We start from the raw sequence: 21,718 nt of genomic DNA on the forward strand, positions 1-21,718 counted from the left end.
TGTCTATAAATTAGAAAAGAAAGCTTCTGAAGACTGAATGAACATGGGCTTGGCAGCGAAGAGCCCGAAGTGGCGTTATTGGATCGTAAAATACGAGGCCATGATTGGCAGAAGCCAAAAAGCATCATTATAATGCATTCCTCATATCAACCGCATAATACAGCAGTGGTGGGGGTGATAATTTGTTGATATTTTTGCAGCCACAGAAACTGTATCCCTCTCAGTCCAGTATGAACTCACCCGAGAAAATATAACCTGGGAGGCTGAACTTAAAGTAATGTAATAATTCTTTTAAATGTTAGTGACCATGAAAAGTAGGGCAATGCATGATGACTGTATCCTTTCAACGTCATCCTTCCTTTCCTCAATACAGTATATATTAACCTAGTTTTCAAGCAGCTCTGTTCCCATCTCTGTGCCACCGTGCAGTGGAAGGCTCCCGTTCCTCTATCAGTCGTAGACATGCTGTTAATTGACTGGTGGAAGCTCCGACAGATGCATGAAGTGCGATGGTGTGGGTAGGGTGATTTATAACAGAAGAGCCACGCGGTTAATCATTTTTACTAATGGAATATATATATTAGAAAAAAACTTTTTTGACAGGGCCATTATGTTAAATGATTATATAAAGGGAAGTTATCTTAATTTTCACAATACACTGCCCCTTCTAAGTAGTATGCCCCCCATATTGGCTGTGACTTTTGAGGAAGCGTCCACAAAACGCGTCAATCATTAGTTTGTTGTTCATGCTTTTTAAGATTTTCTAAATAAAGCAATGGTTTTAACACCGCTGGTGCTCTGTGATTGAGGGTTTTTATTTCTTAGTGTGGTCTGGCCAAAATGGCCAGATATTTTTATTTCTGTGTAAACACAAAGGCCTTATGTAAGGAGAAGGGTGTTCTTTGGAAACATTCGTAGGCTCAGTAACCAAGAGGCAACACTTCACTTTCATGTTTTACCCACAAGCTGGTGATTATTGAGGACTGACTTGAGGCTCAACATGCACGAAAACAATGTCTTAAGATGGCCATAGACACAAGGATCCGCTCGTTTGGCAACATCGCCAAACGAGCAGATCTTTCCCCGATATGCCATTAACAAGCATGGCTATATCGGGGGTAATCTGATTGTTCGGCCTTATGGCTGAACGATCCGATTATGATGTGCCATGGGCTCCGGCGGGATCGGTTGGGTCAAAATCAAACCTGACAAACGACCGATCTCCGCCGGACGAAAGATGTCGGCACACGCCACATACGATTCGAAATTCGTACGAATCCTCGATTCATACGTTAGGATCTGTGTGTCTATGGCCACCTTATAAGTGGACATTCTTAGGACGACCATTAAGGTTCCCCAACAGATGGATATTGCGCCAAACACAGACATGTTGACATTGTGTTGTACTGTTTGTTCAGGCTGTTGGCCATCAGATCGGACAGTAAGTGAAGAGAAGCAAAAGCCCATCTCATTTCCTCATCTGCCAATGATACATGCAGCCAATGGCAAGGTTCACCATTAAATTCAATTTTAAATTTGGACACAACTTCATAAAATCAGAGGACCATCTGTCAAAAGTAGCCAACCAGCTAAAATACAACACTTACTTGGGTGGTCATGCAGTGCGGTCAGAACTGGACAAACTGTCCCACCAAACCTGAGTTTGTTTTTACTGTATGAAATATACAGGCATAATATTGTTCCAAGGAGGACCATCTTTCCAGGAATAACACATCCTAATTATAAAAACACAGACCAAATGCTCCTCTAATCAATGGAGGTCTCGTGCACATTATCACCAGCAGATCATTGAATCACTCTGATTTAATCAAAGGATTGGTCCATGAACTTCATCTGGAAATTTACATATTAATAATGAGATTTGCCTCTGGAATGTAAAGAAACACAAACACAAGCAGCTGCCTGGATTAAAGCTGTAATTGCTCAAGGGGATTAAGTTCCATAAAATAAACTATGTTGAATAACAGATTTAACACAAACCTTCATACGGCAGACACTGACTCTACTTTATCTCATATTTAACATCTCCAAAGGAGACAAAATGGGTCAATCTAATACATGTGAGCCTTGATACCAGAGAAGGGAGCAAGCTCTCCACCTTAGTAAGGTCACTCTATGGTGAACGGAAGTCACAAAGTAAAAAAGTAAAAAAGTAAAGGTAGATTTGGTGGTACAAATATCCAAGTGCTGGTGTTGCCTTGGACATGTACTGGAACCCTGTGGCAATAGTCAGAGGGAATAGCTGTAAACAAAACTGATACCTTCGAAATATAAATGGCATCTCTTCTCAAATCTGTATATTATATGTATATCTGGAGTTCAGTGGTTGACCGAGATCAACTTTATTTGTAATTACACAAACAGAAATAAAGCTGAACAGCTGTACAGGTATGGGATCTGTTATCCAGAAAGCTTTAAATTACTGAAAGGCCATCTCTCATAAACTCCATTTTATACAAATAATCTAAATTTTTAAAAACAATTTCCTTTTTCTCTGTGAAAATAAAACAGTAGTTTGTACTTGATCCCTACTAAGATATAATTAATCCATATTGGAAGCAAAACCAGCCTTTTGGGTTTACTTAATATCTATAATAATAAACCAGTAGCTTGTACTTGATCCAAACTGCGATATAATTAATCCTTATTGTGGGGCAAAACCAGCCTATTGGGTTTATTAACTATTTTCAAGTAGACTTAAGGTACGGAGAACCAAATTAAATAAAGATCCCTTATCCAGAAAACCCCAAGTCCCGAGCATTCATCTTGACTGATTTGTTGGTGAATGGAGCAAAATGGACTGCTCTGATTCTGAATATAAGAGTCTGGTTCCAATGTGAATCTATGACTCTATGACCAAATGAACCTCTTGTGTGATGGAAAATAACACAGCATTATTAAAGAAGGTTTGTAAAAAAAAAAAAAGATAAATAAATCCACTAAGGGCCCTTCTGAACCTCTGCAACTTGCTCCACAATACAGGACTGCCCCTCTAACAGTCGCTCAAAGGCAAAGTTGCACAGAGTTGGCAAAGTTGTACAGCGGGGTTGGCAACTACCAAATTCAGCTGCTCTAATCCAGCTCCCTGGCACTGATGGTTGACCCTGATCATGTCTGCTAGAAGCCAGGACAGGGTTCCGTAGAACATGGCAGTTGCCAACCCTGCTGCACAACTCTGCCTTAGGAACACTGGCACAGAGAAGGGGAGCGAGGCTGTAGAGATTCAGAAAAAGGACCTATGCAGGGACCCTATGTTGGCTAAGTGAGTTTAGTTCTCCTTTAAATGTGGCGTGATGGTAGTATTAGTTTCTTTACTGTTAAAAAAGCCAGGGCTGGATCATTATCACATGATGGCACAGCCTTTGTTGATTACATCAGAGTCCCATTGTCACACACAAACCATACCTGTATCTATACACACCCTGGTTACACAAACAAAGTGACACATACTACAAATGCATATTCATTTCCATAAGTCCTTACTCACAAAATCCGCTGCAATCCTTTCACAGCAATTACTAAAAACATAAAAAGCTAAATAACTGTAGTGACTCATGAGTCATCCCCATGGGGAAAAGCCTGAAATGATTTATAGACGATGTGTTAAATGGCTCTTTCTGTACAACTGTAACGCACACTGACAGAGAATACAGAAATAAGTTGCTCCCCTGTATAGAGAAGAGACACGGAATGGTGAATGTGAATGAAGTTGGGGTAAGTAGCAGTGCCAGACCTGGGGGCCACACGCCTTCCCCATGTTTGACCCTTTATATATAGTGGTGCATCTGGATAAGAAGGTAAGGATTGACTGTATAGGGGACTGGAACACTCTGTGAGGTTTAATCAGCAGATGGACTTTTAGGCAACATAGAAAGGACCGCATAGACAATGGTGTGTTGCTCCGTTTCTTGACCAGAATCAAAAATAAAAAATAAGCAAAAAGAAAAGCAATAACTTATAGAATGATCTCTCACCAAGGTAACCCCCAGTCCAAGGGTTTTCCAAACTTTTTGGAATAGATAAAGCATTCAGATATAGAAAGAGATCATCCAGTAGTAAAGTAGTAGCCAAAAGTATGTAATAATATATGCCCTAATAAAGATTTTTTAATTTTATCACATACTTTTGGCTACTACTTTACTACTGGATGATCTCTTCCTATATCTGAATGCTTTAAACATGAAAAGGAAGCAAAAAAATGGTGCTCCAGTGCCCCTAGATTACTACGTCCAAGACAACTGCCTTTATCTCCAGCAGCTGATTCATTAAGCTGCAGATTGGGGTGGACAGTAGGAAAGATCCTACTGCTAGTCTGCCTTCATCGTTACTCACTTTAAGAAAAAAGAATACCCAATGTGTAGAAAAAAGGCACAGGTGCCCCAGGTTAGTATTTTACCTCCACAGGTAGCAGTAGGGTTAGCTAGTAGAAACTTCATTATTATTAAAATGGTTTATGAAGAACCAACAGACAAAGTACGTGTAATGAGGGACCCACCCATGAGGAGCTGTAGGACATTAAGCTATAAACAAAGAAGATGGGAGATGAAGTGCAAGGTCATCAGCAGAGCAAGAAGATGGGAGATGAAGTGCAAGGTCATGAGCAGAGCAAGAAGATGGGAAATGAAGCACAAGAAAATGGAAGCTTTGTTAGGATGGGAGATGCAATGCAACCAGATGTCAGATGTTTTTTTCCCGTCAACTATTTTATTTTCCATATAGGCACCCAATGATCATTCCCCAAAGTTGAACCCCTAGGCATTGGCTCTCAGATATCAGGGGCAGTGCTACAAAATAGGACACAGACAACATGTGCAGGATGTTCATACCGGTCTTAAAGGGGACCAGTCACCCAAAAAAACATTTAAAATCTTATTTTATCACATTAGTCAAGCAAAACGAACTTTAATTACACATTATAAATTATTTGAATGTTGTTTCCTTCAGTCTGGGAATTCATAATTATAACAAGCAGGCAGGAGCCATTTTGTGGACACTGTTATTAAGACAAGCCTTGTATCATCTCAGAATCTTGTTTGTGCACCAGAATGGGGGACCAGATGTCCATCCCCATGTCCTGGCTACACAATTAAATGGTGAAGAGAACTGGAGAAATATGGGGAGAGCAGTGACATCTAGGAAGTGCTGAATGGAAAGTGAAAGTAATTGTCTGCCCCGCCTCTATGCCCAGGGCATAAAGTAGTGGCAGACAATATTTGATTGACAGCTGAGATTTTTAAATGCGCTTACAACAGCTATGAATGTTTTAATAAAAAATAGAAATTGGATTTCATGTTTAATTTGAAAAGGACTTTTGGAGCAGTCTCCAACATGTCGAGGAGAACTGTGAGCAGATTGGAGGGGTGCAGAAGAAGTTGAATGTGGTGTCACAAGGGCTGGATGAATAATAGGGGGTTTATAAAGGTAGACTGGGGTTATCAGCAAACCTGTCACAGTTTAAAGGGATACTGTCATGGGAAAAAAAATGTTTTTCAAAATGAATGAGTTAATAGTGCTGCTCCAGCAGAATTCTGCACTGAAATCCATTTCTCAAAAGAGCAAACAGATTTTTTTATATTCAATTTTGAAATCTGACATATTGTCAATTTCCCAGCTGCCCCAAGTCATGTGATTTGTGCTCTGATAAACTTCAATCACTCTTTACTGCTGAACTGCAAGTTGGAGTTATTTCACCCCCCTCCCTCCCCCCCCCCGCAGCCAAACAAAAGAACAATGGGAACGTAACCAGATAGCAGCTCCCTAACACAAGATAACAGCTGCCTGGTATATCTAAGAACAACACTCAATGGTAAAAAACCATGTTCCACTGAGACACATTCAATTACATTGAGAAGGAAAAACAGCAGCCTGCCAGAAAGCATTTCTCTCCTAAAGTGCAGGCACAAGTCACATGACCAGGGGCAGCTGGGAAATTGACAAAATGTCTAGCCCCATGTCAGATTTTAAATTTGAATATAAAAAAATCTGTATTCTCTTTTGAGAATTGGATTTCAATGCAGAATTCTGCTGGAGTAGCACTATTAACTGATGCGTTTTGAAAAAAACATGTTTTCCGATGACAGGATCCCTTTAAGGTAATACATGGCAACTATTTGATGAATGTTAACAATAATTACGGAGGGGCTCTTTGGAAACCGGAACCTAGTAGTCCACTAATACAGCATTCTGGGCAAAAGAACTAATCAAGTCACAGTCAATGCTACTTGGAATTTGACCTGTTTTATATAAAGACATAAATCCTAACGGTGGCGTGTCCTCCCCCATCTTGGTTCTTGTGTGGCTATATGGGAGCCTATTCAACATTGGACCAGACAAATCATAACACGCATGTTTTTTTTCTTATTACATTACATTGCCCTGATACAGTAATTCGTCTTTTGTGCAATGGCTATTCCTGGACACCGCCAGCTGCATCTCCAAGTACCGCATTAAGCACATCTTACATTTCCCATCTGCTTTGCTTATTCAATAACACCCTCGCTGACATACTTATATTTATACATTACTGTATGATTTATAGGAGGGGAGAATGCACACACAGATGTACAGAACTAGACATCATTTGCAAGGTACAGAAATTCCAATTAGCCTCATGGAAAGCGCTAATGAGGTTTAGATGATAAACTAGAAACAGGCAGAGGTGTAACTCAGCTACTCACCCCACATCACAGCAAGGTTTGTATGACTAATAAATAAAGGAATCGCACCTTTCCAGCCAATGGGGTTCCCCTTTTCAGGTTTGTAATTTCTGCCTTAATTGGAAGAGGTAAAAGATACACTTTAAAGAAGGGATCCCCAACCAGTGGTTTTCAATCAACATGTTGCTCTCTAACCCCTTGGATTTTGCTCCCAGTGGCCTCAAAGTGGAGCTTATTTGCTGAATTCCAGGTTTGGAGGCAAGTTTTAGTGAAAACAAGGTGTGCTGCCAAACAGAGAGGTCATTTATCAACTCTGGGCAAATTTCCCCTTGGGCAGTAACCCATAGCAACCAATCAAATTGCTGCATTCATTATTCTACTTGCAGCTGGCTTTAAAAGCTAATCACTGATTGGTTGCTATAGGTAACTGCCCATGGGCAAATTTACCCAGTGTTGATAAATGAGCCCCAGAGTCTCCTATAGGCTGCCAGTAGGTTGCATAACACTGTGAGCCTAAGGGGAGGCTGGAAAACAGTTCTTACAAATAAAATGCCTTTCTTTCAATCTCATTTAAAAAAGGGGGTATATTTTCTCTTTCATTTGAATATTCCTCTCTTTGTTATTTGCCTAATGAATAATCATAAACCTCATAAACATTTGTAACAGGTTGAATTTTCATACATTTAAAGTAACTTGGGGGGGGGAGTCTACAGTCACCCTCATAAAAATGTCCCATTGTCTTTCGTAAACTTAATTCATTTGTAACGGGTAAAGGATATTTGTCTGTACTCGGGGGAGGAGTCTACAGTATGTACCCTTATATCTTGTCTAAACTATCATGGTCTCTCAGGTTGAACAGAGAATTCCCTATCACCTTCCCTAACCCTCCTAATCCCTTAAAGGAGCTAGTAGGAATTGTGCCCTAGCTGCTTAAAAGGAGTGGATTGGCAAATCAGATGGTGTAAAAAGCAGAGGTGTCAACCTTTCTTTTTATAAACCGAGGATATATTTTGCCCATGCCCCTCCTCTGCCACAACCACACCCAGCCACCCAGGCCACATCCCATCCCACCCAAACCCTAAGAGGGACTCTGACCAAATATGGGATGACTGGTTGGACCATAAACAGGAATTATTTATCAAAGTCCAAATTTATCTCAATATTTTCTGAAAAAAACTCAGACCAAATCCACAAGGGTTTTTATTATTAATTAATTTATTTATTAATACACTCATGAAAGATACAAATTTTACGAATTTTTTGGAATTTTCACCCCAAAAACTTTGGATCATTGCACGAAACCCAGCGCGGATCAAAAAATCTTTGGGACGTCTCCCATTGACTTATAGGCAACCTCGGCAGGTCTGAGATGCGAATTCTGACTTTTTCCATCCTTGGGGTATGATAAATTCCGAAAAATTTGTGATTTTTTTTTTCACTAAAAATTCAGATTTTTTACAAACAAACCACACATTTTTCAGATTTTTGCCATTGAGAGTTTAGTAAATAACCCCCTAAAAGTTACATTTTCTTAAGTTTTGTCATAGTCTGTACATTTGGGAGTCTTTAAATCTGTGCAAACATGTGCATTGCCCCCTGCAATAAGTACAATATTGAAGGAAAATCTTAGGGTAGAGTGGTCCCTTAAAGTAAAGGAAACAATAAACTGTAGAACATGCCAATAATCAGTCCTGTGCATAATACAGATAAATATTTACAAACCATAAACACACAAACAAAGGGGGGGCAAATTGGAAGATGAAAAATACTGACAGCTGTTTTCCAGTTACAGGGATATAGTAATTAATTACAGCTCAATGCATAAGCAAACACCACACTCATTTTGCAAACTACAGACAGAGAGAGATGTCTGCATCCACCACTGGCTAAATATATGTACAATTATTAATTAATGTGCCATAAACAACTTCTAAAATAGTCAGGTCAGTACAACAGAAAGCAGGGGACCAGTACTGACTGATTTCCATTGACACACCGATTATTTCTATCCTGTATATGTAACATAAATATGTTTTTTGAAGCAGAAGTTGGGGTTTTTATTACAACGCTTTCGCCATCAGTTCCAGCGTCATTTAAACAAACCACCCATTCAATCTCAGCTCTGTTCTGCTGGGGTTTAGGATAAAGCATCTTTATAAAGGCACTAAAAAGAGAAAAAGTAAGGTATTTTATAATGATTGCTTTTTTTATATTACACCAACCTATCACACATGGATTTATGTTTAATCATCGACATCAGTTCCTGTACAGTGGAGCTTACAATCTAACAGTCAATTTCAGCATAAACCAATTAACCTATGTTTTTGGATTGTGATATTAAACTGGATCACCCTAGATGACACCCAAGTAAGACAGGCAAATGTCAAGGTGGGTATCAGACCCTGGATCCTTCTGTATTTCCTAACCCCCTCATCTTTCTTCTATCCCTCATTATACACCTTCCCTCTTTTATGACCCATTATCGGTATCTGTTTCTAACTCCCTTGCCTGTACTGCTTCTTCAGGAGTAGAAAACTATCCAAGGGTAAGTAAATGGTTCAAATGGTTCATGTAGGCTTTATATACATTTTTGGAAATATCCAGAGGCCACCTACTGAGCTACTTGTAGAGGCCACTTGAAAGCTAATCTGGTTTAAATCTGATCATACACAGGTTTATAAAGCATTGCGTATCTTGACAGCGCTATATAAATAAATGATGATGATGATGATGGTTTATATAAACCAAGACCCTGCCTCTTGAGACTGTGCTGTGACCCAGGGTTGAGGTCAATCCAATGGGGTGGCCAACCAATATCTTGTAAAAAATTAGCCAGATATTTGTTGAGCAGGTTATAAAACCTTTTGCCCAAGGTCAATGTGGTCCTCATGATATTGGCCCAAATGTTGGTGGATAAATTAGGAAAAGAACCACATTTTTGGTGGCTATGGGGTGTTTACATGAATGCCTAGCTCAACTTTGACTATGCTTAAGAGCAAACAATGCTGTGATTGGGCAAGAGGTCCACCTTTGGAACTCTTGCTGTTCCTCAAGAGGTTATTGCCAAAGAACATCTGAGCAGACCAAAGGGACCATTGGCTAATGACCTGCTATTTAGTTTACCCAGTCCAACGTCCACTAAATGGGCATGACTTACTAGCAAATGTTCTGCTAATTGACAGAAATGCTCAAAATTTTACCTTTAGTCAGTGAAAGCTAAAGCTGTGCAATTCCTAAAGACATGACTTTGTATTAATGAGGGCTCAGCGAATAAATCGGATTGGCATGCCGGGCATAACAATTCAATTCCATTATGTAACTGTATGCAAAATACCTGTACAAAATAAGTAAGAGAAACCAAGGGAAGGTGAGAAGGTGAAGCCGCGTTGCACACAGGCCGTTTTCACTCTCTGAACACGAATATAATTGCTCGCTGCTGGTGCAGAATTCTGCTGTAAGATGTCTGCCCTTCTCACCTCAACAGAAATGAAAGAAAAAGATGAAAAAAGCAAAACAATGGTTCTAGAGCAGCGTTATTGGAAAATGATAAAGAACAAAACAAAAGCCAGTAGAAAAATGGGAGAGCAACTGTGCAGCCAAACTTTCTATGTTACTCTGCAACCGCTTTGTTGTTAAAAAGATGTGCCAGAGAGAAAGAGACAATTATTTTCTAGGTTTTCTTACATCTTAACTCCTTGGCTGCAATGCATTTTTTTTGAAAGACCCTAACTTAGCTAGGGTAACCTTATTTTGGCGTGAGGGTACAGACAGAAATCGAAGCTATTCAACTAGCCAATGGGTATCTTAGACGGTGGGTGTCAGTGGTTGAAGTTGCTACAAAAAGTGGAGGGGTGGTATGAGTTGTCAATTTTTTAAGGTACACAAGATTAGTGTAAGACCATCCCCTTACAAAGTGACATGCCGAATTCGAACTTTACAGCATAGAACAGCTCTATCACAATGGCCCCAGCATTTCAAGAGACAGCCTGATATTTCATAACACAGTGGCCCGACAATATATAACACAATGGACCCACTATTTTATTACACCGTCGCCTTGATAATATATGTAACAGTGGCCCCAGCAATAATCATCACAGTGTCCCCAGCATTACATAACACAGTCATCAAAGCAATATATAGCACTGGCCCCCGTACAATATTTATTTATAACATTTACTGACACCATGTCACGGGCTCCAACAAATTGCCCCAACAATATCAGATGCAGTAACCACAGAATTATGGGTACACGGTAGCACAGGATCCCATCAATATATGACATAGTCTTCTGCTGCACTCTATCTTTGTCTCTCCTATTATATCTCTAATTTCCTCTCTAATTTTAATACTCTGTGCCTGGTTGCACCCCACCCACTGGCTGGAGTGGATTTTAGGAGGGCTTCTAGAAACAGAATAACATAGCCATAGAGGCTAAAAAACTGTCTTAATAACTCTACAGTAGTGATGCCCAACTGGTGCTTCTTTCTACAAAGCCTCCTTTGGCTGCAGTCCTTTATGTATAACTAAGGGTACAGCTGTTTTCATGGTGGAGGGTAGATGGGGGAACACTGTAGCCAAGTACACTGATATCTATGTCCACTTTTTATTCTTCAATGGGTTCTCCAAGTTTGCATATCCAAGGTCTAACTGGGCAGCTTGTAATACCTGTAACTCTGCACTAAAAATCTGATGTTCTTGCCCAGGCTTACTCATAGAATGTATTCAAAGTTGAATTGCTCTTTGAAGTAAATTGTAAACACACTCAGGAGAACACTTTGTGTTTTCTTACTTAACTTGGCACATGATTTAAAAGCCACTAACCTGGCTTCCAGGGGAAAACTGCTGTTGTTCAGCAGCATTTGGAAAACCACAGGCTGGAAATCCCATAACTGCATAGTATATTAACTAGGGCGAGATACTTCTTCCTTTGGGTCAGAGTTTTCTACCATTTTTAGGAGGTCTCACCTTTTTATAACGAGGTGGCCATAGACGTAACAATTACGATCTTTCCAGGAAAAGATCTTTCCAGGAAAAGATCTTTCCAGGAAAAGATCTTTCCAGGAAAGATCGTTCATTTCAATACACACGTGTAGAGCTGAATTGTCAGATATACAGGTAGAAACAAATTATTTCTGTATCTGATGATTCAGCACTAACCATAGCCGATGTTCTGGTGCCTTCAAAGGTAAATGTCACGGTCGGCACCCAACACCAGAACAAATGCCAAGCACCCTGGTCTCGGCTCGTGCTTCACCTGTAGTGTGGCCGCTGTTGGCCTCAGGAGGAGCCCTCAACTACTTGGATGCCACCAGGACTTAAACGAGAGGTGCAAGGCTAGAAGTTCTGGATAAGCAGAGGGGCACGACTGTTAGAAAAGTCTTTGGGCAGAAGGTCGTGGTACAAGGTGTAAGATAGAATCGTAGTTGGAAGTGGCCGGGTCGAGGCAGGCAGAAAGTGAGCGTAAACAAATCAGGCAGGGTCTGGGCAGGCAGCGTTCAAAGCGAGGTCAGGCAGGCAAGGGTCAAAACCGGGAGATTAATCAGAGGGATATAGCAGAAGCGGTAGTCAAAATTCAGGCAATGGATCAGGATACAGAGGTCAGAATCATCATGAACAGGCAGGGGTCACAACAGATAATCAGAAACAAGCTCAGAGTCCAGAATAGCAAAAGCTAAGGCACCAGGAACAAACCTATAACGGGCAATGAGAACAGGTGGAATTGCCCTTTCAATATTTGAATTTTCGCGCCGTTGCGTGCTGGCATGATGCGCCTACAAAGCAGAAGAGGCGCGCCGTGCGCTTAATGAACTGGCGCAGGAGGAAGAAGACGCGGCGGGCGTCCGCGCCGTCCCCCCACTAGACCACCAGGGTAAGCCTTTACAGTACCTGAACAAAATTTTCTGGTTTTGCCAGCCCAATTGACGAGTCAACTGATACCCAAGTCTCCTGCCAATATCGGTCAGCTCATCTCCCTCCATACACGCACCAAATATCGTACCAAAATTGGTTTTGTACGATATTATTGGTGCGTCTATGGCCACCTGGCCAAGTACCACTCCATTATAGCCTTTGTCCATTAAGCTCTTCCAGGCAATCTGAACAATATGAATCCATTGGAACTCTCTTGCATGCACTTCCGTTGGCTCTGATACTCCTAAATGTTAAGTAGCAGGGAGATCATTCTCATTAGGGAATTTAAAAAAAAAAAAGCACAGCAAAATAATTGATAAGAGGGAAGAGTGACATATATGTAGATCCCCAACCCAGATCCAAGTCACAACAAGTCATAATTGGTCTATCCCAACACATACAGCCTTAATCAATCAGTGCATTGTAGGTGTGTATAATAATTTCAGGAAAAGCTATAGGAATTGACGACAAGCTTAGATCAATACTGTGACAGAGCACAATCCCTATGCCAGGCACACCATGTTGTATTCATTAGCCATTAGCATGTAAACACTGTCCCTGATGCATTATGCATTAAAATGTACGGTACATAATAGTCTAATGGGGCAATTCATTATTAATTTACAGCCTAGACACTATCTTTTTACATTCCACTTGACTGAACGATGTAATATTAAAGTGTTCTTTGTAGCAATCATTGGAATAACAAAAGATAATCACAAAGCTGCAATAAAAGCAGTTGTTTATATGAAATGGGTATTTCTTATAGGTTATTTCAGCTGTGTCTCGATATCCATTTCATACAGTTTGCATAATTAAAGGAAAATTAAAGCCTAATAAACATGTTTGCATCCATAAAAGCCCCCAACAGTATCTTGTGAACCCCCCTGGGCCAAGGATGTGCTGGTCATATTATCAGAGAGAACCCAAGGCAGTTAAAGGAGAAGTAAACCCATGCTGTAATAATTGGGCCACTGCAGAGGCCCCCTCCCCTCTCCCCAAGAGCGCCATACAGACACTCAAAATTGTCCTGCACCCCTTTACCTGAACTGAAAACGCAGACCTGTGTAGTGAGACAGGTGAAGGAAGAAATACGCTTCACGTATAGGGACCACCAAATTAGCTGTGCTGCTCCACCATTTCATTACAGATATGAGTGACCATGGTCCTTCTGAGATCTGTTTGTTTTGGAGATTCATGGGAACCTGGGTAAAGTGTGGGCTCTTTAACCGCACTGAGGAGGGAGGTTGTTTAACCTGGTTGAGCTGCTTCCAAGTGATAAATCACTTGTGGTATCCCAGGTTGAGATTAAGGTAAACCACCTGTGGGTATGGTCAGATAGCAGGTCTGGGGTGGAACAAGTAGGTGGATTTAGGTCAGGCTGTGGGTCAACGATATGGGTCTGCGCGACTGGACTCAGTACTTTAATAAATGTATGACTTTACTTCTTACTTAAAAATACCCTTCGCTCATCTGCAGCTGGGTCCATCTTCTTAACAAGGAAAATGCAGCACTTTTGGCAGATGGTGGCAGTCAAGCCATGGTCCACCTGGAAATGCTCAATTTAATGGTAAAATATCACTTTTGCCATAGGCATAAAACTATCCAATTTAAGCTGCTAGTTCAGCCCCTTGAGACCAAGTTGACAGTTTATCTGCCCATTTATGGGCCCTTTCCAATGGCTTATCCAATAGAAATCTGGTAAAAAAATCAGCCAGAAATCTATCGCACAGGTTTAAAAATCTTGTTAGGTCAAGGACCACATTGGCTCGTTAATATCAGATGATAGGTGCCTATTATGAGATGCTTATCCTTGGTCCATACAATCAGATCATCCACATATCATCTAGCACAAGGTGACCGTATCGGTCAAAAATATGCTTGTTTGATAACCTTGCCAAACGAGCAGATGTACATGTATATGGACAGCTTAAAGCTCCTGAAAGCTAAAACCTTTGTTGTTTTGACTTCTCTCTGTTCCATCCCCTGCCAGTTGCCCTATGCCTTACTGCTGTATGCAACCTCTGTGGATGGAATTACATTGATGGCCTCTGGCCTATATTGATTTCTCATAAATATCTTTATATATACCTTTGTGCTGGCAGAACATTGTACCTGCCCATGGACAACTGTCTGACTTGAAAAACACTGGAAGAAATTGCCTTTCATTTCAGAAACGCTGGAGATCTTATTTCTTTTAAAAAAAAACCCAGTCGGGGGGAGCAGGTTTTCTGCGACAGAATCAGAGGATGGCAGATGGGAAAAGCAGACAGAAACATGTTCAAACAGATAGCTAAGCTAATAATCACTAATACATGATAATTAGCAGTCTGAAGTTGATCTCCTGTATCTTTCTGAGAATGTTTGGGAGGCGTCCTTGTGCGCCCCTTCTTTTATCTGAATTATAAAATAATGTGGAAGAACATAATTCTCCTTAAATTCACATAATAAAATTTCCATTTTTTCATAATGTACATGTATCATACAAATGTAATTGTTCTTGTCATAAAGTCCAAACAACGGTCTGCAAGCTGATTAATGGCATTTTAATGCAATGTAGAATTCATTTGGCACAAGTCTGACACAACCTTCTGTGGGAACCCTGGAATTATTGTGATTGTAAGTCCCGGATTCTGAGCGTCAATATCACATGCTCCATCAGATTCACACGGGGCAGGTACCTTTAATGATTGGCATCAATACTTGGCGTGACTGCACTTTGGAAGTGAGGCGTCCATCATCTTCAGTCATTCTATTGTGCTATTCCATCTCAAATTGGAGAAATGGTTGGGAGGACACCAAGGCTGATATCATTACTAAAGCAAACTGCCAACGTGGGACCAGTTCCTCGGGTATAATCTGGTGTGGACACTCTCATCTCCAAACTAACATTTTTGCCCTCTATATGGAATGAAGAGGAAGACAAGGTGTCAGCAAAAGAGAAAGGAAGAGGAACAAAGAAAACATTCAAAAGAAAAACAGCAGATGTGAAAATGATTAGAATTTGAAGGAAAAGCCAAAGAGAATAGATAATCGGGCAGAAGAGCCTGAGAGGAGGGGGAAAGCACAATGGGAAGAAAAGCAGGGCAACATAAAAGAAGAAGAAGAAGTGGTAGGAGAACAGGAAGATAAAGAAATGACTGAAAGGACATGTCCATGTTATAAACTCATATAGTTCCCTTGCTCATCGTGAATTGGGCAGATTGGATCATATTTTGGTTTGGTTGAAGCCACAATATAAACCACTGGCGCAACGTCAGCCTGTGACTATTAAAACTGTTAAAACATGATCACCTGAAGTCGAAGAGAGACTCCAGGACTGTTTTGAGATGGGAGGTCTTCTATAAAAGTACAAACAGTCAGAGAGATAGAGTCCATAGAGATTACAGCACTCCCAGTTGATGATATTAAAATCGCCTTTATTTCACATATGGCACAGAAATATTTTGGACCCTGATAAAGAACCTTTGAGGTTCGAAACTCTGCTGTGCCATATGTGAAGTAAAGGTGATTTTAATATTAACTGGGAGTGCTGCGATCTCTATGGATTCAGGTCTTCTATAATGCCTATTTGGGGGATTTAAATGGTCTTCTGAATTGTATTACTGATTATGTAAAGTTTTGAGTGGAAAGTACATTGCTTTTCTAATAATACAGCTTGGGTAACCAATGATATTAAGGTGTTATTGAATAGGAAGGTGTGATGGGGACGAGATAAGGAATGTTCAGAGGGAGTTAAAAGTTTAAATCAAGGAGGGGAAAGAGATTTATAGAAGGAAACTTGAGATGAAACTCCAACAGAGGAATATTAAAGAGGTGTAGAGGGGCATGAATACTATTAATGACCCTGGAAAGATGATTGATCAGACACTAGAATGTGGTATTGAAAAGGTCGAGATGAATCAATTTTTTAACAGGTTTGAGGCTGATAATGAATCTGTATGTCCCCTGTTAGAAAAGAATAGTTATAATGAGAGCATGAGTATTACAATTACAAGGTATGAGGTTAGGGAAGATTTTTTTAGGATTTGCTCTGGGAAGTCTACAGGACTTGATGGTCTATTCCCTAGGGTGTTAAAGGGCTGTGCTACCCAGTTGAGTGAGGTTTTTTTGCTTTCTTGTTAATTAAAGAAGGGTATGTGAGTAGGCTTTTCTTTCTTAGAAGGAAATGCTGCTGATGTTCTATCAATCGGTTACAGCTAGTGTTGTGTTTTATAGTGTTGTGTGTTGGGGAAGTCGGTTGACGGCAGCTGATATAAATAGACTTAATAAATTGATTAGGAAGGCAGGTTCTGTTTTAGGTATGAGATTTGAGACCTTAGAGATGTTCGTGGAGAAAAGAATGTTGTTAAATTAATGTGTAAATTAATGATTCTCATCCTTTACATCCTTTACAAATTTTGGAGTCATATCGTAGTACCTTTAGCAATAGATTGATTTTACCTAGATGTACTACTATAGGAGATCTTTTTTACCTGCAGCTGTTTTTAAAGCTTCCCTTCTAAGCAGGTAGTAATTTGTGAGGTTTTTAGCTATTTATGATGATGTTTTATATATAATATGTGTGTGTTGTGTTACTGTCTGTTAAATGAGCAACTATCTATCTATCTATCTATCTATCTGTCTGTCTGTCTGTCTGTCTGTCTGTCTGTCTGTCTGTCTATCTATCTATCTATCTAACACAAGAATGATAGTTATAGAGAAAGGGTTAGGGACAAAGGCTACAGAGAAGAGAAGAACAGAAAGGGAAAGAAATAACAGAAACGATTAACATAAAATATTGTTTTTCATATTGGATCAACCATGGGTTTTTTTATCAAGAAAAGTTTAGCACATAAAGCACAAAATCAGATCAGACCTAGAAGGAGATCAGATCCAATCGTCATTTTTGGAGACCCTGAGGAGCAGGGTAATTTGCCAGCAATGAATGAGATTAACTAAGGGAGAAGGAAAGAAGCTAGTGAAGAAGCACGGACCTTTAGGGATTTGCTTTCATACCTGATGGTTGTGGTTACAGATGCTGCACAAGCTCCCCTAGAATGCAGCTGAGTGATGGAGATTCATGGCCACTTACAACGCAAAGTTACCTTCATATTGTTTGTTGCACACTTTATCCTTTTTTAAGGTTTCAAGTGTATCTTGGGTGACAGCTGCAGGGGGTTATAAATACAATGTGCCTAGTGCTTCACTGTCCATACTAAACTGATGCAAGAAACATGGCTGGTGCTCTTTTCCAACATGGAGATTGACGATAAAATCAAGAGGCAATTGCCCTTCTCTTATCTAGATCTCCAAACATGGAGAAGGCCCCTGCAGCAATCATCACCATTATCTGGCAAACAGCTTTTACGGTTCGTTTGCCATTTGTAGGTATCAGGTGTGATCACTCTATTCTGGTACAATCTTTAGTCTGATTTCCTCCTGCCCTAACCACTGACTTCTTGCCATTTGTTTGACCTCTCTGTCCTTTCTCCATACTTGGATGACATGACTTTATGCTATTCTTATGGAAAGTGCTTGACCTAAACATTGGAAGTCTACCTGCATGTTGTCCCTCTCTTCTCACCATTCATGGCATATTAGCCCATTTTTAGTCCTGTTAAGGAAAACCAGCACGTGATTTTACACTTTCTCAGAAGTAAAGGGATGATGCAAAGCATAAGTGAACTTATGGCTAAATAATCAATGTAGAGTATGTTTGATAAAGCTTGAAATAATATGGTTTCTCAGGCTTGCACTGTATGCAACTAGCAGCACTTTAGGGGTTTGTCCACCACTACTCCAAGGAGCGAAGCAGATCTCTTGCAAAATGCACCACCACCAATAACTCATCCAGTAACAGTATGAAAGGACCAATCACAAAGGGCTGGAATGCTAAAACTGCAGAACAGATGGCAAGTTGTGTAGTTACGGTTACACTGCCTAAGTTACCTAAATCTAAAGAAGTGCATCTGAGGATATATAAAGCAAGAAGTCGAGTCTGCACAAACAACGGGGAATTAACAAGCCAAAATGATAGAGAAAGGGAACTTGCAGAGCAGATGATGAGAAATGAGATTGTTGTAGAATTGTAGCAGTGTTAGTGCTTTTTAAAGGGAATGTTTTTTGCAGTACTGAAGTGGCTGCTCTGTTGTCAATCACAAGGCTTGGGTAGTACATGCCCGGCCACCCTGTCCTGGAGTTCTGGTTCTCTGCAGGGCATGTCAGTTGGCACAACTGCTCGATTCCTCGCTAGTTAAGCTACAAACCTTGATGACTTACAAGCACGTAGCTTTATATCTGGCACACAGCTCTGGCACCTGGCTACCAACAGTTATAGAGATACTGCTGTCCTTTGCCCAAGATCAAATCTTAATGGATTTTTGCTGTTGTCCACCTGCCCAGCTAGTTTTGTCATTCTGATACTTGATGTCTGCCCCCTTAGGCCTGGACCTTGACTACTTTCGTGGCTGCCATATTGGCCTGTCTTCTTTCCTAAGTGCTGCTGGATCACTGAAGGTGAAAAATTCTAGGGTCCCAAAAGGAGCATAGGTGAATTCCAGGATAGGTATGGGATCTGTAAGATTTTTTGTAATCGTACAACCGAAGATATTGGTGAAACGATGGTTTACAGCTCCAATTTGTCCATCAACATTAATGACCATTTCAATTGATATCGTCCAGTAGTAGCCCAAAACTGGAAGAGGATCTGACGTTTATGTTTTTCGTTTAAACTGCAAGCACCTCCCCACACATGTGCAGTTTTACAAATTGTAAACAATCGCAATCTGTCTGCCCATCAATGGGCCATTTTCATGGTTTAGAAAATTCTTTACCCTTCCAGATCAATTTCCCAAACAATGTCAGGAGAAAGATCGGTAGATGTACGATCGTTCGTTGCACACCGACCTACCGATAATTTGGCGAATTGGTTGTATTGCACTGAAATCGGTCGTTCATCAAAACACCGATAACATCACAATTTTTTTAAACAAAAATTCGTTAGTATACTACGAAAAAAAACACCAACACAAATTAAACTTTAAAATCACAAAGTCTTTAATTAGAAATAACTTACCCAAACTCCGCTTACGCTCCTCTTTAGAAAAGGCGATTGAGTGATCCATCGTGCGGCGCTCGATTTCTCCTCCATACCTTCCTTATAGGAGAAATCGAGGGTTGCCCTGAGGCCTTTTCTAAAGAGGAGCGCAAGCGGAGTTTCAGTAAGCTCTGAATCAGGTTAGAGCTACAGCAGGTGAAGACGAGCACTGGCTTTGTGGAAGTCTGGCAAGATGATAAACAACGGGGAACACACAGAGATATTTCACAAAATCCTTTATTTAGCATATCTGCAGCTGTAGCTAAAAAACTCAGTGAAAAAAAAATTCCTTATTATCTCTAGGAAGTCCTTGGCTGACCTACAGAAAAGTGATAAAGTGACTGGAGAACATAAAATTGAATTAATCACCTGAGCAGATGGATTACGCCCAAGACAATGAAATGAAGACTACATTATCTCATAAAGACGTTGACATGGAACTGGAAGTTCTCAGATGTTGGGCAACTGTTCAAAAAGGCTTATGAGCTCAGCCTCAGAATTATAAACCTGAATTGGAATAGGCAGCATGAGGGCATTTAAGCGATACACAAAAATATTTTTGGCCCTGGATTTTAGTGAATCACCAGCTAGTGGCTCATGTGCAACATGTTGCTCCCCAACCCCTTGGATGTTACTCCCAGTGGCCTCAAAGCAGGTGCTTGTTTTTGAATTACTTGTTAGAGTAGGGATGCACCGAATCCAGGATTCAGTTCGGGATTCGGCCTGACAAAACCGAATCAGAATCCTAATTTACATATGTAAATTAGGGGTGTGGAGGGAAATCATGTGACTTTTCGTTACAAAACAAGGAAGTAAAAAAATGTTTTCCTTTCCCTCCCCTAATTTGCATATGAAAATTCAGATACGGTGCGGTATTCAGCCAAACATTTCACAAAGGATTCGGCCGAATTCCAAATAGTGGATTTGATGCATCCCTAGTTTAGAGGCAAGTTTTGGTTATATAAAAACCAGGTGTGCGGCCAAACAAATCCTCCTGTAGGCTGACAGTCCACATAAAGGCTACCAAATGACCAATCACAACACTTACGGTATTTTGAATTTTATTCATGCTTGTGTTGTCCCCAATTCTTTTTACATCTGAATGTTGCTCACGGGTAACATTGGGGACCCTTGCCTTAGATCAGGGATCCCAAACCTTTTGAACCCGTGAGCAACATTCAGAAGTAAAAGGAGTTGGGGAGCAACACAAGCATGAAAAATGTCCCTTGGGTGCCAAATAAGGGCTGTGATTGGTCATTTAGTAGCCCCTGTGTGGATTGTCAACCTACATTGAGGCTCTGTTTGGCAGTACACCTGGTTTTTATACAACTAAAACTTACCTCCAAGCCTGGAATTCAAAAATAAGCTCCTGCTTTGAGGCCACTGGGAGCAACATACAATGGGTTGGAGAGCAACATGTTGCCCGTGAACTACTGGTTGGGGATCACTGCCTTAGATGCTGGTTAATAGTTAATGTCCAGAGCTAAAGCTCAAATAGGTAAAGTCCACATGCATCAAGAACAGTTTGGCTGCTAATATCTTAATGTACCCCACAATACACCCACACAACTCATCCAGGCATTGATTAAAAGTTTCTCAATACTGATAACGGCAAGAAAGGTGTTGTTGGTGTTGATTGGTGATCCATAACAGGGTTTGTGGACAGAAAGGGTTGGTGCAAAAATAAAGTTGTCACAGGAGGGTTTTGCGGATAGCGAGGCCTTAAAACATCTAATACAATTCTATAATATACAACAAAGGCTATAAAATCACAAGTTGCCATAAGTGTAATTCTGATATTTAATTAATGAAATGAGGAAGCTGATCGTCAAAGTCCCAAGGGGCTGATTTTATTTATCAACCCATCAGCTAAAGGACAGCATTTCATTGCCCCCTCACTGGGGCTCATTTATAAACTATGCGCCGGGCCGATTGGTTTGCACAGTGAATATATTTGCCCTGCACATGGTTACATTTATAAAGCTGAATAAGAGGGTGCAAACAGAATTGCAATTTTTTTTTCACACTGCAAATGCCTATAAGAACTTTT

General features: G+C 40.5%; 1 protein-coding gene across 1 annotated transcript in view; it reads right to left on the reverse strand.

The window, feature by feature from the left end:
• Nucleotides 1-21,718, reverse strand: part of LOC108718467 (receptor-type tyrosine-protein phosphatase N2-like) — a 606,363-nt gene that overhangs the window by 558,008 nt on the left and 26,637 nt on the right. The window lies entirely within an intron of this gene.

The sequence above is a fragment of the Xenopus laevis genome, chromosome 6L, assembly GCF_017654675.1.
Source record: "Xenopus laevis strain J_2021 chromosome 6L, Xenopus_laevis_v10.1, whole genome shotgun sequence".
In the NCBI taxonomy this organism is placed as follows: domain Eukaryota; kingdom Metazoa; phylum Chordata; class Amphibia; order Anura; family Pipidae; genus Xenopus; species Xenopus laevis.